At 43.9% G+C, this 16,432-nt stretch overlaps 1 protein-coding gene across 1 annotated transcript in view; it reads right to left on the reverse strand.

Moving 5' to 3' along the window:
* The window catches only part of ddah2 (DDAH family member 2, ADMA-independent), a 53,191-nt gene extending 37,833 nt beyond the window's left edge, over nt 1-15,358 (reverse strand). The window contains exon 1 of the mRNA XM_062969518.1: nt 15,101-15,358. The gene's annotated coding sequence lies outside the window, so the exon portion shown is untranslated. The remainder of the gene's footprint in view (nt 1-15,100) is intronic.
* Nucleotides 15,359-16,432: the final 1,074 nt, after the last annotated feature.

Raw genomic sequence — 16,432 nt, forward strand, 5'->3', positions numbered from 1 at the left:
AGCGGGAGCTCACCCCACTCCCCGGATTCGAACTGGCGACCTTTCAGTCAGCAAGTACAGAAGCTCTGTGCCACCGGGGGTTCCTATATATATTCAAGTAAGCCCTAAAATGACCAGGTTTGAAGCTGCAATGCTACATCCAATACATAGGACCCCACATCCACAGAACTGATATCCCCTCGCTACTTCACGGTTCGCTTTTCACGCCCCTGCTGTTTCTCATTTTTTAAATAATACTAAAATAATATTATAAATCATTAAAACTTATGATTTCCAGTGGCGGTGGTCTCAGTTGGGTGTGGGCAGCATGACAGAGAAGGAGCCCAAACAGCAGCTGGAGGAGAAGGAGGCGGCACCATGTTCCCCTGCCTCTTTCTTCCCTTCCTCTCTCTTTCTACTTCCTTCCTAAGGAAAAGCCTAGTCCCTACTTCACGGATTTTCACTTATCGCGGGTGGTCCTGGAACGTGACTCCTGCGATAAGTGAGGGAACACTGTATACAGTTCCTTGTTAGCATGTTCAAATACTGATGTATTCCTGTACAAGTTATGCCATTTTCTCTATATCTCCATTATACATCCAACCGAAAATAAGACATCACTATTATCCATTGGGGGCCCTGGTGGCACAGTATGTTAAAGCGCTGAGCTGCTGAACTTGTGGACCAAAAGGTGCCAGGTTCAAATCCCGGGAGTGGAATGAGCGCCCGCTGTTAGCTCCAGCTCCTGCCAACCTAGCAGTTCGAAAACATGCAAATGTGAGTAGATCAATAGGTACCGCTCCGGTGGGAAGGTAATGGCACTCCATGCAGTCATGCCGGCCACATGACCTTGGAGGTGTCTATGGACAACGCCGGCTCTTCAGCTTAGAAATGGAGATGAGCACCAACCCTCAGAGTCAATCACGACTGGACTTAATGTCAGGGGAAACCTTTACCTTTTACCTTTTATTATCCACAACTTGATGTATTCACAAAAAAAAGTCTGGGGATGCATTCCCCACAGACATGAGTGGTCATACTGTATTAAATACTACGCTTCCACAAGATGATTTCCAGCTTCACATCACACAGCCTGGGGTTAAAGCGAGCTCTCCTCTCTTTTAGTGTAATTGTATTAAACATTTCACAGCAGTGTTTGGTCCTCCCAAGTTTTCCGTCCTTCCTAATCCCGCTCAGTTTATCTCAGATATGAGCTCCGTGCACAGATGGTTCTGGTCAAGAGGCCATTCTCAGTTAATCTTTAGAGGTTGGGTTGGAAGAGAGCGGAGGAAACCACTGCTGGGATGGCTTCCCGATGCAACAGGGCCCTTATCTCACTCCGGAGGGAAGCTCCTTCCAGACAAAATATAGCAATAAAACGGCACTTCCTTTAGAACTGGGATTGTCTTGGCAAAGAAATGGTTTACAGTTGAATGGGAAACGCATTTGACCAGAAATCCCGAAGCAGACAGAGAGAGAATCCCCCATTTCCCTCCGGAATAGGTCACAAAAGTCACCAAAATGAGGTCAGTGAAGGTCACTAATGCATTTGGAGGGGCGGGGGTTGGAGCTAGGGTTGTTTAGCAAAAGGAAACCAAGACCCACAAAGGAAGGAATTCCAGCCAAGGGGAGCAGCCAGGATGTGCTAAGGCGGAAAAAATGTAACACATGTTTCCGTTTAAATCTATGTTTGGAAAGAGGGAAAGAGGGGGAAAGAGACACAGATATTTTAAAAGCATTGTTGGCTTTCTAAAATACAGAAATTCATTTCATTTTGAGATTTTTCTACATAGGATTCCATTACTACTGCTATCCCCATCATCACAAAATCACAATAATGTGAGTATATAAATTTTCCACCTTGTGGAATGGGAGACTGGGAAGGAACACAGGATCCATTCCTAATAAACAATGACAGCTGGCTCTCCAAATTTATGAGTTTGACTTTGGCTGATTTGATTTAAATGTTCTCTTTAGGAAGCTGTAGGTCCTTCAGTGTGACTATGTAGTCTACGTCTGCTGGAATGTGACCACACAGTCATGTTGGAGAACGTATAGATTTCTAGAAAGATCATCTCTCTAGGAGAGATGTTCCCAGTGGTTCCTAACCTTTTTTTGACCAGGGACCACTTTGACCAGGGACCACTCTCCAACATTAGTACCAAAAGGGTTACGAATCAGTTTTTGATCAACTTTAGATTCAGTTTAGTTAATTTTTTTATTCTCAAGTTGCTCCTGACACGAAAAAAGTGTGGTTATTTGGGGTGCTGATTCAGAAAATTGCATTGAATAGACCACATCAGCTCTACTTTCGATACAGAACATATGCCATCCAGTAGCCGCCATATGCAAACCCATAGAAACCCATATTTAATAATCTAAAGCTGATGTGATCTATCCAATGCAATTTTCTGAATCAGCATCCCAAATAACCCCAGGAACAGGCCTAAAAACGGACACCAAGGCGCCCCCGCTTCCAGGCGCCACATGGAACGGCTCCACTCAGGGGGAGGGAGGAGGAGAAGCAGCAGTCAGGAGGCTGGGAACCACTGATCTACACTGTAGAATGTCTGTAGTTCAGCACCACTGCTCAATGCTATGGAATGTACAGTTTGGGAGACACCAGCATTTTTTGGCAGAGAAGGTTAAAGATCCTGCAAAACTAGAACTTCCATGACTTCATAGCATTGAGCCATGGCAATTAAAGTGGTGTCTAACTGTATTCATTCTACAATACAAATGCAGCCAGTTAAAATATCACTATATTTCCACTTTATCTGCCATGGTAACTTCCTAAGGAATCATGCGTTTTGCAGCTCCACTACCTTACCAAACTACAAGTCCATGGGATCCCATCGGATAGCATTTAAAGTTAAATCACTGTTATCATTGTGCAGTGTGGAAGGGCCCCAAATCTTACTGGGCCACAATTCCGAGCATCTCTGACCAACAGCCATCTTGTCTTTGTTTGTGCTCCCAAACCATTTTCTCTTGTTAAAATTTCCCCTGTTGTGATACAATTACCTCCAACAAAGGCAACACTTTGATTCGGATCACAAATCGGTATGTTTTACCTACACAGACCCTAAATTAACGGTACAAGGACTTCTTGAGAAACATAATGTTCTCTGCTTAAGAAAGGGCAGGGCTACTTTTATTCTCAAGAATCTTTGTGGTTAATGGAGTTGAAATTTCATTATCTGTCTTTTATTGTCCTGTTGTCTTGATCCCATCCCAACATGACCAAGATGGGGACAGACCTCTGCCGGCATTGATATCTCTCAAGACCAGATTAACCGACAACAGAAATAACATCTGTCATAAAATGTAGACCTACGACTCAAACATTTCACTTTTTTTTCTCCTGTATGATTTTTAGCATCTTTTTCCTGATTAAAAAGCCAGAACATTTTTGAAAGCTTGATGTACTATCTGCATTTCGGCTGGCAAATAAAGATAGAACTCTTATGTAAATTTAGGGTTTTGTTGTATTTTGTGGCACAGGCAAGTAGTATCATGTGTTTCTAAACATCAGCATCAGGCCCAAGAATGGGAAGAAATACGACTATCCCTTTCAACCTGGATTGTTCAAATGGAGCAAGAGACGCCCCACCAATCTTGATTGCTGAAGAGTAACATCATTCTGTGCAGAAATGCAACAGACCTACTATCACACACCTTGAATTTTACAGTCTTTTAGGCTCATTGTTTACTAACTGCTCACCTCCATACCAGTAAAGAAACACCTGCTAATAGCAGATTTCACATTAAAGCAAGAGACAAAGTGGGTTCTCATCCTCAGAATGTAATAAATCTGCTTGAGTTCATAGTGCTACAAGGCTCTTTCATGTGATTAAGGTGACAAGTGCAATTTATCACAATGAAAAGCTGAGGATTTAAAGCACCCATCAGGAGAGGACTTGCCATGAGACTATGAAGGAAAATGGCCCATAACTCAAGGGGTAAGAGCTCACCTTTTGCATGCAAAAGGCACTGCGGAGTCTGTCCTCGCATCTCCAACCAAGGTCTTTGTCTGAAACCCCAGGGTTTACAGCCAGACAATGTAGACCAGGGTGGACAACATGAGGTCCCTTTGTAGCTTTCAGTCTAAATTCAAAAGTCTTTACAAACCTCTAAAAGTCTGATCTGTTCCTGCCAAATAAGCCAATAAGTCAGTGATTCTCAACTTGTGGGTCCCCGGGTGTTTTGGCCTACAACTTCCAGAAATCTCAGCCAGTTTATCAGCTGTTGGGATTTCTGGGAGTTGAAGGCCAAAACATCTGGGGATCCACAGGTTGAGAACTACTGCAATAAGTAGAAAGGCAGGAGAGCGAAATAGAGTATCACTACACACTACTCCTAGTACCATTGTCAACATCATGTTGATGTTCAAGATGGTTTGCATTCAAACTAGTATGTCCCTTCCACCAATGGACTAGTACCTGTGGTTTCACCTACCTTTATTCAATGCAATCGGTTGTGTCTTGAGAATTTTTAAGTCCCCTGAGTAATTTTATGGTTGCTTCCATCAGACGTGACTATAATCATGCTAGCAAAATCCTAGGCCCTCCAGCACAACTCTATGAGAACTCTGAGATGAAGTCATTCATTCCAATAGGGTTTGCTATTATCTTTAGTTTCTCCTTTAATAGTAAGGTCAAAAACATATATATTCCCTATAGATATGGGTTTTGTACTATAATTAAAACACACTGGGCTCTTGCTATCCATTACAGAAGTGGTTCTCAATCTGTGGGTCCCCAGATGTTTTGGCCTTCAATGGCTGGTCAACTGGCTGGGATTTCTGGGAGTTGTAGGCCAAAACACCTGGGGACTCACAGGCTGAGAACCACTGCACTAAAGGTTGGTTCCAAAATCCATGAGTCCTCATGCCTTGTTATATGCAATGGCATAGTAGAATGGAGTCCCTTATATAAAATATATAAAAGGGAAATCATGGTTTACATTTTGGATAAAGTAAAGAGATTTTCAATGTGTGATTGTGAGAATCATGGGTGCAGAATATGTGGACAGCACATGTTCAAAGTTATTATTAAACCAAGGTTTAAAAAAACACGACACAGAAAAGCAAATCCATTAAAAGAGATGGGGGAGGGATACAAATCACACCATGAAACAGCAGACTACTAAAAGCCTTAATGGTCAGTTCCAAGAAAGCCTGTTGGAACAGAAAAGTTTTCATTTGCCTCCAGAATGACAAGAAGAAGAAATGAGAAGGAGACAGAGCACAGTGTTGCAGAAAGAAAGATACAAAGATATTAGGTTCAATTACTTCTGTCTCTTACCCTTCACTGCCACTTTCTTCAGCCGCAACCATATGTGAACCCTGAGAGACCATCTTCAAAGACTATAGCTCCCAACCTTTAAAAAGGATTCCCCATCTGCGTTGTAACTCATATGAGCTAGATGTCCCATCGGGTCAAGTTGGCACAAGGATGCTTTGTGTGCACAAAAAAGTTGCCATGCAACAGTATTGACACCATGTTTTTCTACTTACTTCACCTTCAAATCTGCTCAGAAAACTATTCCTAAATGACTAACACATCGGGTCAAATAGACCACCACACTAAACCCAGTGAGCCATAGCCATTTAAGGACCGAGTCTCATTTTTCATCAGACAAAAGGACCAACAGATTCAAAAAGATGGAAAGACAAAAAAAAGCAGTAAAAAAAAAAACAATACAAGAAGAGAATTAGTAAAGTGTAGTGGTCTGACCACTATATTAGGATGTTTGAATCCCCATTCATTCACCCATGAAAACCCACTGACCACAGAATGACCCTATGCAAGTCATTCTCTCTCAGCATCAGGGGAAGGGGAAGGCAAAGGCAAACCCTCTCTGAAGAAAGCTTGCCAAGAAACCTCAATCCTCAATTTCTCTCCTTCTGTACCTTCAAGTCAACTTTGATGACCCTGAAGTTCACAAGAAGGAACACATGAAGAGAATTCGTCAATTTACTGTACAAGTCAAGGGCAGATTTGGTGGGCCAAAATTATGTATTTTAATATGATCTGTGGAAAAGTCGTGGATCACTGCACAAAGACTGGAAAATAACAGTAGCACCTCAGTCCGCATCTCTATCATTTTCCTGTGCAGGTATTCAAAAAGGCCTTTCACCACTCAACGTCACAACATGCTTTTATTCTCATGGACCTTCTCTCATAAAACTGCACTTTTGTGCCATTCAGAGTTGAATCTTTTTTTGGCCAGCAAAGCCTCACACTCTAGCATGTTCCAACTTTGTGGAGCGAAGCATGTTCCACTTCTCTGGCTACTGGGCTACCAGTGACGTTGTAGAGCTGCTTTGGAGTCACCAAGACTGCTATCAGCTGTCAAGTCTGCATGGCCAAATATTCTGTCACTCAGGAGCTGGAGGAGATGAGAGCGCTGCTACTGGAGAAGGCAGAACAAGAGTGCAAGGCTTTGATAGCAAAGGAAAGGATGGGAACAGTGGTCACAGCAGCAATGGATGAGAGAAGAGGCAAGCTGAGCAAAAGGAGGTAAAGTGAGTGTCCTCATGTATAAATCAAAAAAAAAAATTGACCACCGAAACGGGTTGACGTTTCCATGGTTGATACACTTTTGGCCTTTTTGAATGTTTTGGTGCTTTCTCATGAGTAAACCACTCCCTACGTGCTCTAAGCAGCACAGAAGGGAAGGTGCAGCATAGGGGCTGTGGGATGGGGGTGATATCATGTGTCCAACACAAATTAGGGGATTCTGGAGATTGCAGAGATGACAGTAATTGTGGTCTCACTCCTTCCACACATCCTAGCAATACTATTGCACCAAGACATTCAAAAATGCCAAAAGTACATCAACCATGGAGACGTCAACCCATTTTGGTGGTCAATTTTTTGTTGATTTATACATGAGTGTAATGGTAAAAACAGACTCTATTAACCACTTATATATTTTTATTAACTCCTTTTTCTACTGTTACAATTACTTGCTTATTATTATTATTATTATTATTATTATTATTATTTCTTACCCACCTCTTCTCGTGGCTCGGGGTGGGGCACAACATAGCTTAAAACACATTACCATAAAACATTATATAATATATACACTTATACAATGTATATTTATGAAACACATGTATTAAAATATACAGATCAAATGTTAAAATTCAGTAGTCACAAGACATGAGTTTAAAATTCATAGTTAAAACTGACTGGGTAGGTTAGCTTTACTGCAAATGGATTTTACTGTAAGCCATCCTGAGATCTTCAGGAGGAATAGAAATATTTCAGTAACTGAATATATCATATATTCAGATATGCTCCACAGGATTTATTTACTCTGGATGTCAAATCTAGATTTTCTGTTATAGAGTGTGAACATCCACACAAGCCAACGAAGAAGCCAGTTTTGCTGATCAACTGTAAGGTGAGTCAAAGCCAGCCACTCTGGAAGCACAAATCAACACACAGTCGCCTCGAACGGAGTCATAAAACACAGGAGCAATCACAAACAATGAAGAGAAATGTACAGAAAATGAAGAAAATGCCTCCAGGTGAACAAAACACCTTTAAGAACACATATAAGTGTCAACTTCTCAACCGAAGATCTCAGCAGCAGTTCCTTCATGAACCTATTTCTCCTCTTAACCAGTTAAATACTTATTTTATTTCCAGCCATCCAAGGTCAGGAAGGTGAGAGAGCTAAAAAAGAAACAGCCAAATGCCAGTTTCTTCCTCTCCCCTTACCCTCACCCCCAAAAGGCAATGTAATCTTTTAGTCCCGTTGAGGTTTTCAAAATTTGTTTTGAGCCATGGGAAGGGAAGGGAATGAAACACATGAGCTCAGAAATAATAAATACTGGATGTCGTAAATCTACCCCACCGTCTTGAACTGCAAGCCGCTGTCACCCATCCAGCTGGCCTTGGAGAACTATTCCACACAATGCCAAGAAACTGTTTTAAGATCACCAAGGCTTGTGTGGCTTATGGGGAATGTTTCAAGAGACAAGTTGATAGGCTTAAATACACACACATGCAAACACACACAGAGAGTATATATATCTAGTTGGAATTGCACTTTGCCCTAAACAAACAACCAGGGCTGTAATGGAACACTTGCTTAACTCTAGAAGGCAATTTCATAGATACAAGGCGGGCATAATGAGCTCAGATCTTTATAATATGTCCTGTCCTGCCCTTCTGTCAAAGGGGTTACGGTCCTTCCAAGCTTGCTTTTTAAATTCGCAATAATCCTCACAGGCTGGCTACGATGAGAGAAAATGACCGAAATGTCACCTAATGAGCCTTATTAACAAACAGGGATTTGAAACCGTGCTGCCCGATTTTGATCGAACACACAAATCACTCAATTCATATGCACATGAGAAGCAAGAGTTCCCAAATGGCACGCCCAGGTTTGTTTGTTGTTGTTTTGCCATTTAGTGTTTGCATTCCACTTTACCCCTCTCAACTGGGAGCAGCGGAATAGCAAATATCAAAGAACAACCCAAGATAACATAATAAAGGATTATCTGGCATTTTTGCATGCTACAGGTGATCTACCAGTAGCATTTTAGACACCTAAATTGGAAGTTATGTCAGCTACCACTTGGATGTCACTCAACAACACTTCAGGTTTACAAAAACCATTTTTCTTTTTTATTAGAATGTCCAAATCCACCAGCTAAGGCCAGACAAAAATAAAAAGTCAAATAAGTGGACCAAAATGGTAAGAATGAAGGACTGAGTGCTTCTGACAACCCATACAGCTTAAGAATTTGGGATCAGGAACAGAATCAAGTTGAGGAACCCTGTCCCACAAGATTCTCATTCCTTATCTTTCTCCAAATGTTCCTATTTAGAAATCTCATTCAGAATAGGGGACAATCAGCACAGTATATAGCTAGCACCCATATCCACGGATTCTATATCTCCAGATTCTGTACTCATGAGTTGTAAATATTCCCAAAAATAAATCCAAATGGCCTTGATTACCATTCTATATAATGGGATGAGAATCCACTGATTCTGGCTTGACACCACTTCAACTGCCAAGACTCAATGCTATGGAATCATTGGTGTTGTAGTTTGGTAAGGCACCAGTACTCTTTGAAATAGAAGGTTAAAGACACTGTAAAACTAGAACTCCAATGATCCCATAGCATCAAGGCATGGCATTAAAGGTGTGAATTCTACATTAACTCTACAATGTAGATGCCCCCTAAGAGCCGTGATTTCATTAACTAACTAGATGTACAATGAGGTCTTCCTCCTTTTCTGCTGCCTTCAATTGTTCAAAATATTGTTTTTTCTAATGAATCATGTTATCTCATGATCATATATCATGTTATCTCATGATCATATATCAGAAGTACAAAATTCTCCATTTCGTCCTTTTGATTTCCAACCGTGGATCCTTCTAGGAATCAAGTGTCATTCACCAACACACCGCACTCCCTAAGCACTAGAGATTCTGGGATTCATCCACGCTTTCGCCTCTTCTCCTTCCACCTCATCCCAAAGAAATGTGGAACTTTTCAACACTAGCTGTAGTTTTCAGACAATTCTCCCTTTCAAACAGAAGCCCTCCTGTCTTATCCCAGCAGATTTTACTTAATAATAACCAAGAAGTCCCAATTTAAAATACTGCTTGCCTTGCATCGGTAAGGCTTAAGAACCAGAAGGCCTGCTGGCAGGAGATGATGGAAAGTACTTAAGATGCCAACTGTGAGATGCTTGGAAGGACTTGGTGGGCTGGAGTCCAAAAACCTGGATACCGGGTTTCTTTTTGGATGTTTCTCTAAATTGCTTCCCATTCACTTCTAAGTAAGGCATGCAACCTTACAAGTGTTAAACGGTGATGTTATGTATCCCATTTCAATCTGACTGCAGGTCCACCACCACATATCTGTGTGTGTGCATGTGTATACGTGTGTATATATTTTATGTGTGTGTATGTATATGAATATACAGTAGAGTCTCACTTATCCAACACTCGCTTATCCAAGCTTCTGGATTATCCAAGCCATTTTTGTAGTCAATGTTTTCAATATATTGTGATATTTTGGTGCTAAATTCGTAAATACAGTAATTACAACATAACATTACTGTGTATTGAAATACTTTTTCTGTCAAATTTGTTGTATAACATGATGTTTTGGTGCTTAATTTGTAAAATCATAACCTAATTTGATGTTTAATAGGCTTTTCCTTAATCCCTCCTTATTATCCAAGATATTCGCTTATCCAAGCTTCTGCCGGCCCGTTTATGTTGGATAAGTGAGACTCTACTGTATGTGTGTGTGTGTGTGTGTGTGTATACACACACACACACACACACACACACACACAAACACACACACAAAGTAGTTGTATACACACATACACACACAGATAGACAGTCAGTCCTTCATATTTGCTGAGGTTCGGGGCACAGGAACCTGTGAAAGTATATAATTGATTTTTTCCCCATCTGAGACAAGTCCTCTATACAGAAATCTTTGAGGCCTGCAGCATGACTATGGTCAACTTTTACTAGAAGCCAACTAGAGAATCAATCCAAAGGATCTAGAGATTCCTAAGGAGGTTTCTCTCTAGAAATCTCTAAGTTCACCAATGTATTGGAAAAGTTGATCATAGAAATACTCTGGAGGAGATAGAGATTTCTAGAGAGATCATTTGAATTAAATATGTGAATAATCAAATTGGTAGAAATCAAACCCGCAAGTGTGGAAAGCTGATGGTATGCCTGAGATTTAGGGTTACCAGAGTGAAAGCTGGTGACAGCTCCTGTATCTTTCAGAAGTCTGTAGAAGAAGGCATTTAAACAGGTTTTGCTTGTCATGCAACCAGGTAACCGGAAACACCTGTTGAATTTCCCTCTTCTACCCAACCATTAAAGGCACAGGAGCCCTCTCCAGATTTCGCTCTGGCAACCCAACCTGACACTCAAGCATCTGCATACCTAAGGATATAGGTTGTGATCCAACAAACTACAGGCTAATCAGCTTGTGTTAAAATAGGAGTTAGCTCCTCAGGGAGCAAGAGCAAGACTAAAAATAAGGATTTTGCCTCCTAATGAACTCTGACTTAGGACTGCCATAATATTATAGAGATGCAACAACAACAACGACATTTTCTTCCAGTCACCAAATTTCTGGAATTGCAATAACTTAACACTTCAATTGAGATTTCAGAAACACAATATTGGCAGCCAATTGAAAGAGACAGGCAAAAGATATTAGGGAAACACAGCAGATAGAAGAAACCTAAGAATGGACAATTTTCAATGTCTAGTTTTTAAAAAAGCTAAAAATTTGGGGATGGAAGCAACATTTTTGTGGTGGGAAAACACTTATTTAAAGGGGCAATGTCTTTGGCTATGGTCCTGATCTACAGTACTATAGAATGAATGCAGTTTGAAGTTACTTTACCTACCACGGCTCAATGTAATGGAATCCTGTGAGCTGTAGTTTTACAATGTCTTTAGCTGTCTCTACCAAAAGCAGCTGGTGCCTCACCAAACCCCATTATTCCATGGCATTGAGCCATGACAACTAAAGTGGTGTCAAAATGCATTCATCCTGAGGTATAGATGCATCCCCACCCCCTGCTCTTGCTATTTCAGACGATACTTGACCCTCATAACCTCCGAAGAAGGAAGAGGAGGACAAGAGCAACACCCTGCCCCACACCCACCCTTCTGGTTAGGATCCCTATTAATTAATAGGACTCTTATTCTTCTTTGAGGAGCTCTGAGGTCTCCTTTTGAGGTCTCTCAGAAGTGACCTCCCTCCTGGTGGACCTAGGCTCAGCTTTTCTCTCGCTTCTATTTTGCTTAGTCTCCAGATACCCTGCTCCCATGGGATAAACAAGTACCTTCACTTCTTACCAATGATTCTATATTAGTAGATACTACACAACTGACTCCTCCCCACTCAGGAACAAGCAATTCTCCTCTTATTTGTATTCTTCTGTTCTTGTGGGACTCCTCTCCTGGGGGACTCATGGGTGCAACTCTCCACCCCAACTCTGACTTTACTAAGACCCCATAACCTTGTTTCCCTCCCCCTATGGGATAAAGAAGCCTCCTCCTTTCTTACCATGACTCCCCATTAAAAAGGAGACCCCCAAGACTGACCCCTCCCCACACAGGAACAAAGAACAAGTCCTCCACCTTTGATCTTCTACCAAAGTCCCAGCCAAAGACACTCCAAGACTGACCCCTCCCCACTCAGGAACAAAGAACAAGTCCTCCACCTTTGATCTTCTACCAAAGTCCCAGCCAAAGACACTCCAAGGCTGACCCCTCCTCACTTAGGAACAAGGATCCCCCATCTGACCTTCTGATCTTATTCTTATGGCCATGGGACTCCCCACCTAGTGGACCAAGGGGTCCAGCTCTTAACACACATGCCCTTTGGATTAGACCCCAGAAACCCAGCTTCTACCCCTCCTTGGGATAACAAAAACCCTCTCCTACTTTCCAATGATTCCTCTCCAAAAGGAGACAATCTAAGACCGACCCTTCCCCACTCAGGAATAAGGAACAAGTCTCCCGCCTCTGACATTCTGGTCTTATTCTTATCCGCATGGGACCATCCTACTAGGGTCTGGGTCTTCATCACGCCCACTTTTCTTAGACCCCCAAAACCCTGCTTCTCACCTCTCATGGGATAAAGAAAACCCTCCTTTCTTATCAAAAGGAGACACTCCAAAACTGACCCCCCTCCCCACTCAGGAACAAGAAGCAAGTCTCCCTCTGATCTTCCACCAAAAACACCCCAAGACTTTCGTGAAAAAGTTTAACATTTACACAAATGATCGGCCACTGCCAGAAGGGACAGAGAGTTTCATCTATGCTAATGATTGTGCCATCCCCACCCAAGTAGGAAGCTTTGAAATGGTTGAACAGAAGCTCTCTGAAGCTTTAGGTGCTCTTACTGCCTATTACAGGGAAAACCAGCTGATTCCTAATCCATTTAAAACACAGATGTGTTCTTTTCACCTTAAGAACAGACAAGCATCTTGAACTCTGGGGAATACCTGGAAGGAATCCCACTGGAGCATTGCAGCACACCCAAATACTTGGCCAGGCCTGGTTCCCCCCCCCCTCCCCCCTCCCTCGGTGGGCCATGCTCATGGCCCTGGGCCATGCTCTGATCTACACGAAGCACTGCTTGAGTATCAAGCAAAAAGTGGGTGCTAGAAACAATATCATATGAAAGCTGACTGCCACAACCTGGGGATCACAACCAGATACAGTGAAGACATCTGCCCTTGCGCTTTGCCACTCTGCTACTGAGTATGCATGCCCAGTGTGGAATACATCTCACCATGTTAAAACAGTGGATGTGGTTCTTAATGAGACATGCCACATTATCACTGGATGTTTATGCTCCACACCACTGGAGAAATTATACTGTTTGGCCTGTATTGACATCCGCCAAGAAGTAGATTATAATGAAAGGACCAAGGCAGTGACATCTCTGGCCCATCCTCTGTTCAGATATCAGCCAGCAAGCCAACGCCTTAAATCAAGAAACAGGTTTTCTAAGATCTACAGAGATACTCGCAGGAACACCTCAGCAAGCAAGAGGCCAAAAGTGGCAGACTAAAACCAGGAACCTCAAGCCTTGGGCACACAGAACACTGGACGACTTGAAAGGCGCTGAACAGACTGTGCTCTGGCACCACGAGATTCAGAGGCAACCGTAAGAAAAGGGGCCACAAAGTGGAGTTCACAACACGTGAATGTGAAGAAGAGCAAACCACAGACCACCTACTACAATGTAGTCTGAGCCCTGCCACATGCACAATGGAGGACCTTCTTATAGCAATATCACAGGCACGGCAAGTGGGCAGCTACTGGTCAAAGGACATTTAGTATAATGCCAAGTTTTAAACTTTGTTTGGGTTTTTAAATACATTACAACTGTATCCTTGATTTGGTTCTGACACAATAAATAAATAACCCTACTAGGCACCACCACTCTTAGGTAAAGGTAAAGGTTTTCCAATGACATTAAGTCTAGTTGTGTCCTACTCTGGGGGTTGGTGCTCATCTCCATTTCTATATCAAAGAGCTGGTGTTGTCCGTAGACACCTCCAAGTTCAGGTGGCCGGCATGACTGCTTGAAGGGCCATTATCTTCCTGCTGGAGTGGTACCTATTGATCTACTCACATTTGCATGTTTTCGAACTGGTAGGTTAGCCAGAAGGGACCCCTGGTGGCACAGTGTGTTAAAGCACTGAGCTGCTGAACTTGCAGACCAAAAAGGTCCCAGGTTCAAATCCCAGGAGCAGAATGAGCTGTTAGCCCCAGCTCCTGCCAACCTAGCAGTTCGAAAACATGCAAATGTGAGTAGATCAATAGGTACCGCTCCGGCGGGAAGGTAACGGCACTGCATGCAGTCATGCCGGCCACATGACCTTGGAGGTGTCTACAGACAATGCCGGCTCTTCGGCTTAGAAATGGAGATGAGCACCAACCCCAAGAGTCAGTCAGAACTGGACTTAACGTCAGGGGAAAACCTTTACCTTCGATTAGCCAGGGCTAACAGTGGGAGCTCACCCCTCTCCCCGGATTCAAACTGTTTCGTTCAGTAAGTTCAGCATCTCCCATGGCATCAAGAAACCCCTCCTTTCTTATCAAAAGGAGGCACTCCACAACTGACCCCACTCAGGAACAAGTCTGTGTCTGTGTGTCTGCTCTTACACTGAAGACTGACCCTCCCCCCCCCCCCAACCCACTCAGGGATATGGAAGACATATGCCTCTCAGATCTTCTAATCTTATTCTTTTCCACAATAGGGTTTTGCTTTTATTCCCACCCACCCCCCACCCCCCAAGCCATGTCTCAACCCCTTTCTCTATCCTCCCATGGGATAAAGAAACCCCTTGGTATGAATGCCTTCCCATAAGAACAGACAAGGCTGATCCAATTCAGGAACAGGCTTCCTTCCTGTGACCCGCAAAGAGTGGGTCAAAGCCCCCCCCCCCATACAGACACACCCCCTCCTTGGAAGCCCTCCTGGCCTCCGTCTCTCATCTCGGCTTTGCACCCCCCATCACCCCAAAACACAGCCCCTAACCATCACAGACCCCCGCCTCCAACCTTTTCCCCTGCTTACCTCGCCCAGGGCGATTCCATCCACTAGTCCCTGCTGCCCCAGAAGAGGAAGGGTTGGGACTTCTTTTAGGGGCGGGGGTCCGTTCAAGGGTCTCCCCCAAAGCGGAGATGTGGATGGAGAGAGCTTTTGGATCCAGGGAAAGGGGCTCACCCCCAGCAGCAGCACCAAGAGGAGGAGGAGGAGGCGGCAAAGGGAGTGGGCGGGGGGCGCGCCTTCGCCATGGCAAGCTCAGCGCGGGGCTGGGATCGCATTGTCTCCCCGGCTGGGGCGGGGAAGGGGCGGGGCTACACTAAGCCACGCCCCCTCCTTCCACTCCTGCGGGGGGGAGTTCAGAATAAACCTCTTCCTTGATGATAAGGACAAAGATGGTCAAGGCTGGGATGGCGTAGTGGCTTGAGCGCTGGACTCTGATCCAACAAGCCCAAGGTTCGAATCCCCGCCTCTCATTCTACATCTACTCTGTAGAATTAATGCAGTTTGACACCAGGAGCCTCCGGTGACCTAGGGGATAAAAGCCTTGTGACTTGAAGGTTGGGTTGCTGACCTGAAAGCTGCCAGGTTCGAATCCCACCCGGGGAGAGTGCGGATGAGCTCCCTCTATCAGCGCCAGCTCCATGCGGGGACATGAGAGAGGCCTCCCACAAGGATGGTAAAAACATCATAACATCTGGGTGTCTCCTGGGTAACGTCCTTGCAGACGGCCAATTCTCTCACTCCACAAGCAACTCCGGTTGCTCCTGACACGAGAAAAAAAAAGTTTGACACCACTTGTAACTGCCATCACAACACTTCAGACTAGTGTGTCAGGTCTATATGAGCCAAAAGGAATTGCCATAGAGTCTCGCTTATCCATAAAGGAGCCCCAATGGCGAAGTGTGTTAAAGCACTGAGCTGCTGAACTTGAAGACCGAAAGGTCCCAGGTTCAAACCCCGGGAGCGGAGTGAGCGCCCGCTGTTAGCTCCAGCTCCTGCCAACCTAGCAGTTCGAAAACATGCCAATGTGAGTAGATCAATAGGTACCGTTCCGGTGGGAAGATAACGGCACTCTATGCAGTCATGCCGGCCACATGACTTTGGAGGTGTCTACGGACGATGCCGGCTCTTCGGCTTAGAAATGGAGATGAGCACCAACCCCCAGTCGGTCACGACTGGACTTAATGTCAGGGGAAACCTTTACCTTAATTAGCCAGGGTTAACAGTGGGAGCTCACCCCTCTCCCTGGATTCGAAAACATGCCAATGTGAGTAGATCAATAGGTACCACTCCGGCGGGAAGATAACGGCACTCCATGCAGTCATGCCGGCCACATGACCTTGGAGGTGTCTACGGACA

Source organism: Anolis carolinensis, chromosome 2, assembly GCF_035594765.1.
Source record: "Anolis carolinensis isolate JA03-04 chromosome 2, rAnoCar3.1.pri, whole genome shotgun sequence".
Classification (NCBI taxonomy): Eukaryota; Metazoa; Chordata; class Lepidosauria; order Squamata; family Dactyloidae; genus Anolis; species Anolis carolinensis.